The following is a 15,097-nucleotide window of genomic DNA, read 5'->3' on the forward strand; positions in this document are numbered from 1 at the left end:
ATTGTAATATTGTAGTTCCAACCATATAAAATTTTCATTATTGTGAGTCGAAATGATTGAATATATTAATAACGTTTAACTACTAATTCCAAAGGAAGAGTCAGGAAGACAGGGATCAGCAGTTTGGTTAGTAAACAGCTTTGCCACTTTGTAATCTATTTTACTTTAAAATAGATGTTGATACTTGTTATGCAAATTGTCTCTGAATAAGACCTTAATGAAATTCAGTTCCTATCCTCTATGGGACATTCGAGGGAAAATGACCTTGTTTACTGCACATCAAATAAAAGTGTTAACAAAAAACTACTTTACATACCAACTGTCAATAACCAAAGTATGCATATGTCCTGATCTGAGGCTTTCTTGCTCTTCTTTCGAGACATTCTAGTCATTGAGTATCATTCTTGGAGGATCCTTACATGGGAATGTTGGAGTGTAACCTCGGGCTTCTTAGGTGGCGCTAGTGGTAAAGAACCTGCCTGCCAATGCAGGAGACATGAAGGGATGAGGCTTCCATCCCTGGGTCGGGAAGATCTCCCGGAGAAGGAAATGGCAACCCACTCCAACATTCTTCCCTGGAGAATCCCACGGACAGAGGAGCCTGGCAGAGTACAGTCCATGGAGTCACACAGAGTTGGATATGACTGAAGCATCTTAGCACAGAATGTAACTCACCAGAAAGTCCTGACTAGCTGGTGAGAAGGGCAAGAGGCAGACTAGAGAAAGAGTATTTACTGATGATCCTCTATGATTTCACCCAAAGGACCTGAGAATTACTACTTCAAGGTTCTTTGAAGGCAGACAGGTAGTAAAACCTTGACTTTCTCTAAGTCCAAATAAGTCCCCAAGATACAGTATGGTATGGTCCTGGCCTCTATGTACTTTTTATTGCTGTTCTTGAAAGTTTTCAACTTTCTCAAGACAATATTCTTCTTAAAGCCTTTAAGGGACTTTATTATCCATGCATGAAGATATTCTTCATTTATAAGAAATTTTATATAAATATATTACTTTTATGTCTTTTGTCAGTTAAATTATTTTTCATAACCATAATTCACCCTGGGAATTTTTTCAATCTGATAATGACAACTCAGAGTTGTTAAAGGCAGTTAACGCTTACTCATATTCCCAACAACTACCAAGGTGTGTCCTTATTAGACTCTAATGCTCGCACTGTTGTGTTTTATTACCTAAGCAGGGAAGTAAAAAATTAGTGCCTAACACAATTGGACAGCTTCATTGGTTTTATGTAGTGAATTGCTCAGAAGATGAACATTACCAAGCCAGGAAATTCTTATTCTCTTTTCAGAAAAAAATACTCACAAAGGGGCAAATGCCAATTTAATAACTAAATGAGGAGAAAACCTTCTGAAAGCAAGCATAAAGGATTACTAGACTCTTTATCATGTCCTTAATCAGTGACATTTTAGCCAGCCGTGGAGACAGAATGAATGGGACAATTGATAAGAAAAATGGATAATTCTCAAACAGATTTAAAATCCAGTGTTGCCTCCCCTGAATGTGTTAAGTAAATAAATATTTATGGGGGGTTGAATTTGTAGTATGTCAGATTAGCATTCAGCACACAAGATAAACAGATACTTTCTAACAAAAAGAAGTCAAGAGTCAAGTGGTTAGTCTGGTGGAGGCAGGTGCACCAATAGGTTTATTTCTAGAAGGAATGGTCAAGCAGTATGGAGTGATTGCAGGGAAATTAGGAGCAAATGGAGACAAGTATTGAGGCTAGGAACAGGAAGTGGTATTTGAGCAGAAACTGGAAAGCTGTGTAGATACTTCCAGCAGCATGAGGTACAGGCATGTTTTTGACACAGAAGGAGCTAGGTGTGCAAATGCACAGGGATGGGAGATGCAGGCACTGTTAGGAGCCAGCCTCGGTGATGGGTACAGTGTACAGTGTGTGTGTGCTCAGTCACTCAGTCCTGTCCGATTCTTTGCATCCCCATGGGCTGTACCCTGCCGGACTCCTCTGCCCATGGAATTTTTCTAGGCAAGAATACTGGAGCGGGTTGCCATTTCCTACTCTAGGACTTGAACCCAGGGATTGAATCTGTGTCTCTTGCCCTTCCTACATTAGCAGGTACATTCTTTACCACTGCACCGTCTGGGAAGCCCAGCATAAGGACTTTGTTAAATACTTTGCATGCATTATCTTCTTTAATTATAAGAACAATTCTGTGAAATAGGTACTGACTTTACCTCCATTTTGCAGCAAGGGAAAAAAAAAAAAGGCTGAAATATAGATATCAGAGTCCTGAAATTCTTAACTTGAATGGTGAAAGTTCTTGTATGGCAACAAAATAAGTTTTGTTTTATCTTTTCTCTATAAAGGGATGATGGTAAATATTGTAGGTTTTGGCAGTTGCAGGGGGATCCTCCCATTTGTAAATTTATGTTTTAAATTATATCCTGTTCCTCCTCTTCTCTCTGCACCCTCCCTCCTCCTTCCTCTTCCCTTTAGGATTGTAAGAAACATTTTTAGGTCATAGAATGTACAATAAGCCATGAGCTACATTTGGCCCTAGAGGTCTAGTTTGCCAAGGATGTGTGTGTGTGCTTAGTCGCTCAGTCATGTCTGACTCTTTGCAACCCCATGGACTTTTACCAAGGGTCAGTCAGTCAGTTCAATTGCTCAATCATGGCCAACTCTTTGGGGCCCCAAGGACTGCAGCATACCAGGCTTCCCTCTCCATCACCAACTCCAGGAGCTTGCTCAAACTCAAGTCCTTTGAGTCGGTGATGCCATCCAACCATCTTATCCTCTGTCATCCCCTTCTCCTCCTGCCTTCAATCTTTCCCAGCATCTGAGTCTCTTCCAAGGAGTCAGTTCTTCACATCAAGTGGCCAAAGCACTGGAGTTTCAGCTTTAGCATCAGTCCTTCTGATGAATATTCAGGGTATTCAGGTTGCCAAGGGCAGCCTGGGAGGATTTTGAGGTGAGGAAAAAGAAAATATGAATTACAATCTAAATATACAACCAGGGCTAGAATGTGGAAGAGTTTCCCAGGTGGTGCTAGTGGTGAAGAACCCTCCTGCCAATACAGGAGATGCAAGAAATGTGGGTTTGATCCCTGGGTTGGGAAGATCCCCTGGAGAAGGGAATGGTTACCCACTCCAGTCTTCTTGCCGGGAGAATTCCCTGGACAGAGGAACCTGGCAGGTTACTGTCCATGGGGTTGCAAAGAGTTGGACACGACTGAAGGAACTTAAGATACATGCATACTGTAAGTGGGCGAAATATGATATAAAATAGACTGTAAGCAAGCTATACAAATCGTGAGGCCAGAATGGAGAGACAGTGAAATTCAAGAGGACTTTAGTAGTTCATTGTTTGCAAGATATGAATGAGAGGGAAAAAAAGAGTGTAGGTCATGTATGTCTGGACTAGACACACTAGTAGATGAAGAGTGGGTGGGCCACACTTGGTTTTCCTCCAGATACTCCAATCCTTGTTCTTAATGGTCTACAGAGCAGGACGGGGCTCCCTCAACTTTCTGTGCCCCCAGAATTCAGCGGAGGTTCTAAACACAGTTTGTATTTACTACAGTCTTGTGAAAAGTACATGAATAAATGAGTGAGTGAACGCTTTCTTCCCTAAGGGGGAAAAAATTAAATGATTATTCTGAAAAAGAATTGCTAACAAAAATAAAAGCTGCAAAATATGAGGTTTTCATATACATGTCTCTTATCCAACCACACTCTGGGTCTTTAGTGGAAACTGTGAACTTAGATATCAGAAACAGAAATACAGTCAAGTTTAGATCAAAATGATGATTTTAAATTGGAGAAGTACTTAGATAAAGCACCATGGGGCAGCCTTTGCTGATCCACACTTGACATCAGATTAAAAGATGATTCAATAGCATAGGGGATGGCTGACTCAGAGAGTTAGGAAAGGATGTCAATAATTTTGTGAGATATCAAGGTTCCTCTTGTAGCCTTCACATCGAGTTGACAGGGCAGATAGACAGAGATCTGAATGAACATCTTACCAGAGCTCTTGTCAGTGTTTTAATTTATTCCATAAATACTCCTGATATTAACCTCATGTATATAAGCATGAGGTCTAGAAATTTGTTAAAACTTGTATCAGTCTTTAAGAGTTTTTAAACTGAATGACTTTTCAAAAATGAAATTCTTCCTCTTTGGAGTAGTGTCCATTTTATCACGTCCTTGGATGTGGGTTTCATTAATAATGTTAACATTCATTTTGTGTAATAGTTCTATATAGTTACTAACCCTGCTTGAAATACAAAATCTTTAAAATGTGACTGTGTTTATTACAAATTTTGAGACCAGTTGCTTTTCATCTCCAAATCTGTTGAGCTGGATGGAATTTCCCCTGTTTTCAGGTTTGACACATAATGATTAATTTTCTGGATCCCTGTTACAAGAATTAATTGAGATCTTGCCAACTGACAGGCACTGTTCCATGCAGTGGTGTTACATTTATAAATAGGATAAGGGTAGAGGAGAGTTCTGACTGCATGGATTTTACATGCTAGAGCCAATCTGTTCAATACAGTAGCCACTAGCCACACATGCTATTTAATTAAAACTAAATAAAGTTAAAATTTGGTTCCTCAGTCATATCACATTCCAAGCGCTCAAAAGCCATACATAACAAAGGCTATCATATCGGAGGGTGAAGATTTATAAAACCTTTTGCTGCATGTGAGCTTACCTATATTATCTCGCTTAAAGTTTTTGTAAATGAGTTTCATGAAGGGAATGAACCATGACATATTTCAGCCCAGTTGCTTTCTGTAACTGCTACATCAGTAGATTTCATATATCCTTACAAATGACTTTTGATTCTTTTCTTTGTGTCTCTTTTTATCTCTTTCTTAAAGAGTATTGGTGGAAACAATTAGCTGTCTGATGTCCTTAGTTTTCATAACATTCACATTAAGCTCTTGTAAACCTTTACAGAGTACAAAATCAATGTTGAGACTTTGTCAGGATTATTTTGTCTACTTCTTTTAAGTGAGCTATTGAATGCACCTCAAGTAATTCCAGTGCATGTATGAGAGAAGAAACTAAATCAAAGTCTGAGTCTAGAGTCCAAGAGATGAGGCTGATCATTAGTAAACCCATAAAAGGAAGCTGGGATAAAAGGGCAAGTAATCTGAAAAGCAGACGAGCATGAAGATCTAAAGATAAACATTCTGAGAATGTAAACAACTTGTTTAGAAAAGAAAGAAAGAAAGAAAAGGCATATGCCAAAATATTAAAAAGCTCAGAAGCATAGACAGATTAATTGGATTCACAGAGAAAAAAGAATCACAGAGCTGTCATATTCAGTCAAGAGATAAAATGTTGTTTGGATCTATGATAGGGAGAAAGGCATTAAAGCGATAGAAAGGGTCTGTGCGTGTCAGCACCATCCTTTCAAATCTCATGGCTTAGACATAATCACACCAATTTAAAGCAAGTGCCAGTTACAACTCTGGAAATTGACTATTTGGAGATCTCCATCACCCTTGGGTGACATATTCACAGCTTCCGGATAGGGCATTATGTTGAGGGACATATCATAAATAAGAATAGCACTCCAACATGACTCAAATAATTCAATAGTATTCGCCTACACATAGAGGAGAAATTGTTCCCATACAGACAGGATGCCAAATAATGGGGGCAGAGAGAATGAACATTACAGAGCAGTCATCTTAGGAATGTGAAACATAGCCCAGCTTGTGCAAGACAATCAAACCCCATGAGCAAGTCAGGTTAGCAGGACCAAGAACACTGTCTCTTACCTCCTTTTAACCTGCTGAAAGAGGTGCTCCGCTAGGTTGGAACAAAAGCTTGAATAACCCAACCTGAGAATTACAAAATAGCTTCTCTCTTTGTCCTAACATTAGCTTTGCTCAGGCTTCAACATATTATTATGTTCCTTTCATTTTCTTCCTGAGACCTCAAAATTTAAGTACTTTGTAATATCAGTATATTTTTCACATTTAAGAAGTACTGTTGGGAATTTGATGGTGCCCAGGAATTTAGACACACCAAAAGTCCTATCCTGAATTTACACCCTCCTATATGATATTGCTTTGATCTTCCCTGTAGCTCAGGTGGTAAAGAATCTGCCTGCAGTGTGGGAGATGCAGGTTCCATCCCTGGGTTGGAAAGATCCTCTGGAGAAGGGAACGTCAACCCATTCCAGTATTCTTGCCTGGAGAATCCCATGGACAGAGGAGGCTGGAGGGCCATAGTCCTTGGGGTCGCAAAGAGTCGGACACAACTGAGCAACTAACACTACTACTACAATGATATTGAGTGTGACCCCAGAATCCTTTTTCCCTTGTTCTGCACATTATGAAAAATGCCAGTGATGGATCAAAATCTATCCATACATCCTAATCCACTTAAAATCCGTGCCCTGTAGTCATCTCAAGCAAACATTGCTCATTATCCTCTCATGCTACTCAGAATACTGGCCTTCAAAAAACATCACATCTTAATCACCAGAACCCATGAATATACTGTGCATGACACAAAGAGGGACCATGCAGGAACAGTTAATGTTAGGAGGCTTACAATAGATTATCAGAGCTTATCTGGGTGGGTCTGGCCGAATCCCATGGACCTTTAAAAGCAGAACTTTCTCTAGTGGGAATTAGAGAGATGCAGTTGAAAGGGTCGGAGAAGGCAATGACACCCTACTCCAGTGTTCTTGCCTGGAAAATCCCATGGATAGGGGAGCCTGGTGGGCTGCCATCTATGGGGTCGCACAGAGTTGGACACGACTGAAGCGACACAGCAGCAGCAGTAGAAAGGGTAGATTTGAAGCACACATTTTTCTCCAACCACTGTTTCTAGAAAGGGCCATATGAGAGAGCAGGGAAAGGAATACGGGCAGCTTCCAAGAGCAAAGGCTGGTCCACTGCCCACACCCAGCAAAGAAAGAGAGACTTCGGTCCAACAAGGGCCGCAGTTCTATGAATGCGTGGAGATGAACTTGGCCAACGTCCTGAATGAACTTGGGGGCAGATTCAACCCCAGAGCTTCCACAAGGGGGCGCAGCCCCTCCAACACCTTGATTTCAGTCTTGTGGGAATCATTGCAGAAGGCTCACCTGAGCCGTGCTGCACTCATACTTCTGATTTACAGACGGCTAGGATAATAAATATAGCTTCCCTGGTGGCTCGGATGGTAAACAGTCTACCTGCAATGCAGCAGACCCAGGTTTGATCCCTGGGTGAGGAAGATCCCCTGGAGAAGAGAATGGCAACCCACTCCAGTATTCTTGCTTGGAAAATCCCATGGATGGAGGAGCCTGGTAGACTAAACCCCATGGGGTCGCAAAGAGTCAGACATGACTGAGCAACTAACACACACAGGATAATAAATGGCTGTTGTTGATGATGTGCTATGGCAACAAAAGAAAGCTGATATACCCAGTTCTCCCGTAGATCTGTTCAGCCATGGATCTAGAGTTGGGCTGGATATCCTCTCTCTGGGTTTCCCAGGTGGCTCAGTGATAAAGAATCTGCCTGCCAATGCAGGAAATGCAGGAGATACAGGTTCGATCCCTAAATTGGGAAGATCCTCTGGAGAAGAAAATGGCTACCAACTCTGGTATTCTTGCCTAGATAATCCCAAGAATAGTTCATGGGGTCACAAACAGTCTGACACGACTTAGCAACTGGGCACACATGCACATCATTATTTTACCCTGATGCTTCAAGATCGTTCCAGGGATAATCAGGAATGCCAACCTTTCCTACTCTGAATAGCTGTCATTTTCTCCTATATTAATTGCAGGCTTCAGCACCAATTCCTAGTCTATGCCATCACTCTACCAATAGCATGAAAACTCTCAAATACCACATGCATGACATATCTAGTGTCCTAGCCTCTCAATTTTCTTATCTCCTTATATCCCCAGCTACCGTCACTCAGCTCCACTTCAGCAAATCACTCAGTTGACATGCCCTAGAATTCAGATTGCAGAGAATTGTCTCACTGTGAAAACACTTAAAAAGAAAAAATCTTCTTCCTAGTCATATTTTCACATCTTTCTTTTTAGAAAATAATTCTTCACAGATCTCTCATATTTCTGCCTACATTTAACAGTTTTTGTTCCAGATTATCTTTTTAAGGAGGTGTATATAACAACTTTGGCCTAGAGAGGCAGTGTCCGCTTTTTGAACATCAGGATGATAAAAATGATGTTTGCTTCAGGTTTCTTCCCAGCCCTTCCTTCACTGAATGTTTCCTAAGCTGGGGTTTCTAACTAGAGTATGGCTCAGCTGTGCGGGCAGCCTTTGTGTGGGTTGCTCCACACTATGCTGTGAGACTTGGGGGGAAAGAGGAAATAATGCAGACATTCAGTTCATGCTACCTGCTGTGCAAAGAGTAATGAGTAATAAGTCCTTCATCTCTTGTCTCTGTCTTTGATTCAGGGCTCTTGTGTCTTCTGCCAGCACCCAGAGACTAGACAGGCTAACCTGTCAGCTTGTAAGTAGAGCAGAATCTCAGAGCCTTTACAGTTTTTGACACCTTCTTGTTCTCTTGCAATCTTTGGATACTGAAACTTTCTCCTTTTCTCATAACCTCCTCATATTTTAAGTTACTTCCCTATCCAGGTATATAAGGAAACAGTGAACTTGCATCTGATCCTGGTGAGAAGTATGCTTATCTCCAGGGACTTCTGGAAGGATGCTTTGCCACTTGGCCAAGATTAGGATGGGATGTGCTATGCGGTGATTTATAATGTGCTGTTTGGTGTCCACACTGCTCTGGAGGCTACGCAGTGCTAATGTGTCTACAGTGTTTAGAGAAAATGTATGAACTGATGATCTGAACCTCTTGACTTAGACTGGCTTTAGCTATGTGACCCGCACAGCACAAAAGACCCCGTACACTGGTGCTGTGCGTGCTGTGTGCTGTGCTTAGTCACTCAGTCGTGTCCGACTCTTTGTGACCCCCACGGACTGCAGCCCGCCAGGCTCCTTAGTCCATGGGGATTCTCCAGGCAAGAATACTGGAGTGGGTTGTCATGCCCTTCCCCAGGGCATCTTTCCAACCCAGGGACCAAACCCAGGTCTCCCGCATTGCAGGTGGATTCTTTACCATCTCAGACACCAGGGAATCCCAACTTATGCTATAGCTTCCTTGAAACCAAGATATCTGGCATATTTCTTGATATTTCATAATCTGAATGCATAGCATGTTGCGTGTGTTAAAGGAGGAATGAGAGCCTGAAGTTAGAAGCTGTGGGGCTCTCACTGATGGTCTATGTTTATTTTCTCTGTCTTACTGACCATGTATCTTTATCAAAACCTTATACAGGACTGTGGAGTCTTATGAGTCCTTTCAATTACCTGAGCCTTGGATTATGGATCAATTATTTTAATCACTTTATTGCCAAATTCTTCAATTCTATATCCCATTTTTCTTTCACCTCGCTAACTTGGCAAATATTAAGACGGGCAAGCAAAGTTGTACATGTACTACCTGATAACACTAGACATAGAGCTCCCATAGGTAAAGAGCCTCTGATTGAAACTCAACTCCTAATGCTACCTTTCCAGTTATGAAATCACTTCTTTATTCTTCTTATCACTTAGTATTTAGATTTAATAAGTGGAAGTTACATTTCTTCTTTACATTTTGAAATGTATACTCAAAGTCAGTATCTTCCTAGAATTAGCAAAATTGCTGCTTGTCCACGAAATGAAAATCAAAGACTTCTTTATATATTGAAAATGAGAGTTCCCTTAATTCTTACTATGATAGTACATTTATCAAGTGGAACCCTCCTATGATTAAGGATGAGGTATTTCACATGTGGAAGATTTTCAAACAAAAATATGTATATATGCATTTGTTAATTCCTTAGAGAGGGATTACCCTAAAATTGGTAGAAATGCTACATTCTACATTCTACCACTTAGCTTTAGATACATTTTTTTTTCTACTTTTTCTAAATTCTTTCCCCACGTTTTTCTAGTGGAGGCAATTCATATGTTATTCAATTCAATTAAACACATGTTTTCTGATTATGCATTTATGGGCTAGTCATAATCTTAACGCTGTATATAAATTTATACAAAGAAGAATTCTCAAAAAGTTCTCAAGCACAGTAATTAGCTATAATGTAAGGGGAAAGGTAGCATGTTGTGGTATGCACAAAATTCTTTAGGATCACATGGTAACAAATCTTTCCTCTGGATCTTGAAGGGTTGAGAAGGGCCTTTGTAACCAGAAGATCTGATATGATTAAAATACGGCACAGAAATGACACTTGCATTGGACATTAAAGATTCAGATTTTCCACACAGCTTTTGGAAAAAAGCGGTCTATAAGGGGTCTAATAAGTTAAGAAAATGCATTTCAACATACATATGTAAGCAGAAAAGAAAGAATGAGTAGTCTGTCCAATGACAATGTTATTTAAGTGGTGTGAATAGCAGATGAAGCTGATCATTATTATTTCATAAATAATACATAAAGAACATTTAAACTGAAATCACTTGGCAGATGGTGCAATATATTCTAGAAGATAATGCAAAGACAGAAAGGAACAGACATAACAAGACATCATAATGTGTGGTAGGAAACTTAGCAAAAATTTACAGTGAAAACGTGATTGAATTTGAAGATTTTACTTGAAAAACTAAGATAAATTTACTGAGAAAATATTATTGGTATTTAAAAGGAAAACTGGCTACAAGGTTTTCTTTGTATGAAAGAAAAAGCCATCTTGTCTTGTGCCTATGGATCAGCCCAGGGGTTACTAGACTGCATTCAGTGAACATAATAGTTTCTTTCCTGAGGCTGTACTCTTGACCCTTCACCTTTCTTTCAACAATTGCCTGATGATGCCATGAATCTTACTAACAAAATAACTTTCCTGCTCTTTTTTCCCCCTAGTCTCATACCATTATCTGCCCTTGTTAGCACTGTGCCCTTGACTTACTCTGATTGAACATTGAAGATGTTAAAATGGAGTTAACATCCAACCCTCTTGCCCTGATACTGCCTTTATAGCACTTTGTCCAGCAGGGGGAAAAAAAAAAAAGTAGGCATTTTTGTATTGGGCATTTGGAAATTCTTTTGGGGAAGTTGCTATTCAAGACATTAACTTTTATTTATTTTTTTTCCCTGTGTAGCTTCTTACTAACTTGTAGGAGTCTTAAAATTTTAAAAGGGAACTTTCAGAGTTGAAGATATAATTTTAAAGTGAAAAATGTATCTGCAAGCTTAAAGAATTTAGCATAACCAACAAGAGAATAAGTAAGCACACATGAAAAATCAAAGTGCTTGGGAAATAATACTAGTATGACAAGGAAAACTGGCTAAAGGATTTTACCTTGTATGAAAGTACAAAGTACTGAAAATGGAATATCCTGCAATAATTAACAGAATTCAGACAGTGACAACTTTTATAGCTCTTAATGACTATATATATAATTTTTAATTGAACATATAGATATTTTATGGCCTCTATTTGTAGAATTAAATAAATGGAAGAGAAAAGATATTCAGAGGCAGAATTCATGGGAAATTCCCTGGTGTGCAGGAATAACTGAACTTTTTAAAAAAATATGTGCTTTTTGTATTCCAGGAAAAATTGTTATACAGCAATTATATCAACTATATTTTATGATTATTTACCCTCTAGGAAAAATGAACACATCTTCTGGGATTCAAACACTAAAAGCATGTCATCCACAGGAGGAAGAGGTTAGGCTGGCCTGAAACTAACTGCAGTAATTATCCACAAAATCCCAGTGCAAAACGACGGCAGAACAAAATCAATGTTCTACACAAAAAAATGTGCGATCCAATAACATTACCCCAGCCGGTTTGTATTTTATATTCAAGACAGTCTATTTCCTTGAATATAAAAGCAATTACCTCTTGTTATCAGTTGCCTGAGCTCTCAGAAATATGACAGTTATGATGTCCCCTTTTAAAAATAAATTATTGACAATAAATTCAGCTCTTCATTAGATAAGTGATAGAGAAGATATGTATAAATTGAATACACTAATTAGATAAATAAGAATAAATAACTAAGGGAATTATTGTGACAGATTATAAATATTATAAGTCTTGAAATAATATGAATAATGACTTACCCATCCGGTGAATAGATGTGAAATGTTGTGTAGGAGTAGAGACTTTATCACACATGACACAAGATCTATTTGCAGTTCAGCTCCTAAAATTGAAGAAGGCATTTACAAATCCGTATTATTACAGAGTCCTGATATTTTTGCATATTCTTTATTCAGAGGGAAACTTTAGAAACAAATATTTCATGTATCAAAATATTTATCTGGAAGTTCAGCAATTCTTTTCAGCTTTAAAAAATAAATATATTATGATTTCAAATGGTGATGTTATATCTGTATCTAATATAAATCTAGCAAAGTGATGCTCAAAATTCTCCAAGCCAGGCTTTAATAGTACGTGAACCGAGAACTTCCAGATGTTCAAGCTGGATTTAGAAAAGGCAGAGGAACCAGAGGTCAAATTGCCAACATCCGTTGGATCATAGAAAAAGCAAGAGAGTTCCAGAAAAACATCTATTTCTGCTTTATTGACTATGCCAAAGCCTTTGACTACATAAATGACAACAAACTGTGGAAAATTCTGAAAAAGATGGGAATACCAGACCACCTTACCTGCCTCCTGAGAAATCTGTATGCAGGTCAAGAAGCAACAGTGAGAACTGGACATGGAACAACAGACTGCTTCCAAATTGGGAAAGGAGTATGTCAAGGCTGTATATTGTCACCGTGCTTTTTTAACTTCTATGCAGAATGCTGCTGCTGCTGCCAAGTCGCTTCAGTCATGTCCGACTCTGTGCACCCCTATAGACGGCAGCCCACCAGGCTCCTCCATCCCTGGGATTCTCGAGGCAAGAACACTAGAGTGGGCTGCCATTTCCTTCTCCGATGCATGAAAGTGAAAAGTGACAGTGAAGTCGCTCAGTCGTGTCCGACTCTTTGCGACCCCATGGACTACAGCCTACCAGGCTACTCGGTCCATGGGATTTTCCAGGCAAGAGAACTGGAGTGGGTTGCCATTGCCTTCTCCTTCTATGCAGAAAACATAATACCAAATGCCAGGCTGGATGCAGCACAAGATGGAATCAAGATTGCTGGAAGAAATATAAATAACCTCAGATATGCAGATGATACCATCCTTATGGCAGAAAATGAAGAAGAAAATCTAAAGAACCTCTTAATGAAAGTGAAAGAAGAGAGTGAAAAAGCTGGCTTAAAACACATTCAAAAAGTGAAGATCATGGCATCCAGTCCCATCGCTTCATTGCAAATAGATGGGGAAACAGTGGAAACAGTGGCTGATTTTGTTTTGGGGGGCTCCAAAATCACTGCAGATGGTGACTGCAGCCATGAAATTAAAAGACGTTTACTCCTTGGAAGAAAAGTTATGACCCACCTAGACAGCATATTAAAAAGCAGAGACATTACCTTGACAACAAAGGTCCATCTAGTCAGAGCTATGGTTTTTCCAGTGGTCATGTATGGATGTGAAAGTTGGACTGTGAAGAAAGCTGAGCACCAAAGAATTGATGTTTTTGAACTGTGGTGTTGGAGAAGACTCTTGAGAGTCCCTTTAACTGCAAGGAGATCCAACCTGACAATCCTAAAGGAAATCAGTCCTAAATGTTCATTGGAAGGACTGATGCTTATGCTAAAACTCCAATACCTTGGCCACCTGATGCAAAGAACTGACTCATTAGAAAAGACCCTGATCCTGGGAAAGATGGAAGGCAGGAGGAGAAGGGGACGACAGAGGATGAGATGGTTGGATGGCATCACTGACTCAATGGACGTGGGTTTAAGCATGCTCCAGGAGTTGGTGTTGGACAGGGAAGCCTGTTGTGCTGCAGCCCATGGGGGTTGTAAACAGTCGGAAATGACTCTGTGACTGACATAAACTGAATCTATCTGGCTTTAGAATTATTTACTATAATTTATTTAGGAATATTACTGATGTGACTTTAAGTAGTACCATAAAGCAGGAACTGAGGAATAAGAAGAGGGAAATGAGTCTTAGGAACTGTATAGCTTCAAAAAAAATCAGAGGTGCATGTGTTAAAGTGAATAAAGTGCTGCATCAGAAAATAATATCTAAAAGCTTTCATATATTAAAGCAAAACATGCATACGTTTCTCTTTCATTTACTCAGGACAAAAATATGAAGTACTTTCAATTTTGCTTACACATTGCAAAATATGTTCTAGGATAAAGGATAATCACAAATGGCTGTATTTCTTATTTGTATTAAAATAATTTTCCTTTGTAATAACTGTTGTTAAATTTCCACATGACACGGAAAGTTGATTTTCACTTTGTACCTGGCAACACTGATAAATGCTGCTTGAGCCACTTGCCAGTGGGAGGTACATTAAGTAGAAGGTATCTGTGACAAAGTAGTAGCAGCATCAGCAGGAGATTAATGCTGAAGCTGTGGAACGAAAGAGATATGAGGCCAGAACCCTGGAGGAGCCACGGGCAGGCTGCGGCATGTTGGACCGTAAAGTGAACACAACTGCAGAGGAGTAAGAACAAACACCTAAGTGTCAGGAAACAGTTACGAAGCAAGACAAGTCATCAAAGTTAACGTGAAAGATAATGTCGTGAGCCTCTGCGAAGGTAAATATTGAAGCTTTATCTATGTAGTCTATGCCTCACCTGATCTGCCTCTTGAGAAATTTGTATGCAGGTCAGGAAGCAACAGTTGGAACTGGACATGGAACAACAGACTGGTTCCAAATAGCAGAAGGAGTTCGTCAAGGCTGTATATTGTCACCCTGTTTATTTAACTTATATGCAGAGTACATCATGAAAAATGCTGGACTGGAGGAAGCACAAGCTGGAGTAAAGATTACCGGGAGAAATATCAATAACCTCAGATATGCAGATGACACCACCTTTATGGCAGAAAGTGAAGAGGAACTAAAAAGCCTCTTGATGAAAGTGAAAGTGGAGAGTGAAAAAGTTGGCTTAAAGCTCAACATTCAGAAAACGAAGATCATGGCATCCGGTCCCATCACTTCATGGGAAATAGATGGGGAAACAATGGAAAA

This window comes from Bos grunniens, chromosome 24 (genome assembly GCF_055505025.1).
Source record: "Bos grunniens cultivar Pamir isolate PY7600 chromosome 24, Bosgru_T2T1.0, whole genome shotgun sequence".
NCBI lineage: Eukaryota > Metazoa > Chordata > Mammalia > Artiodactyla > Bovidae > Bos > Bos grunniens.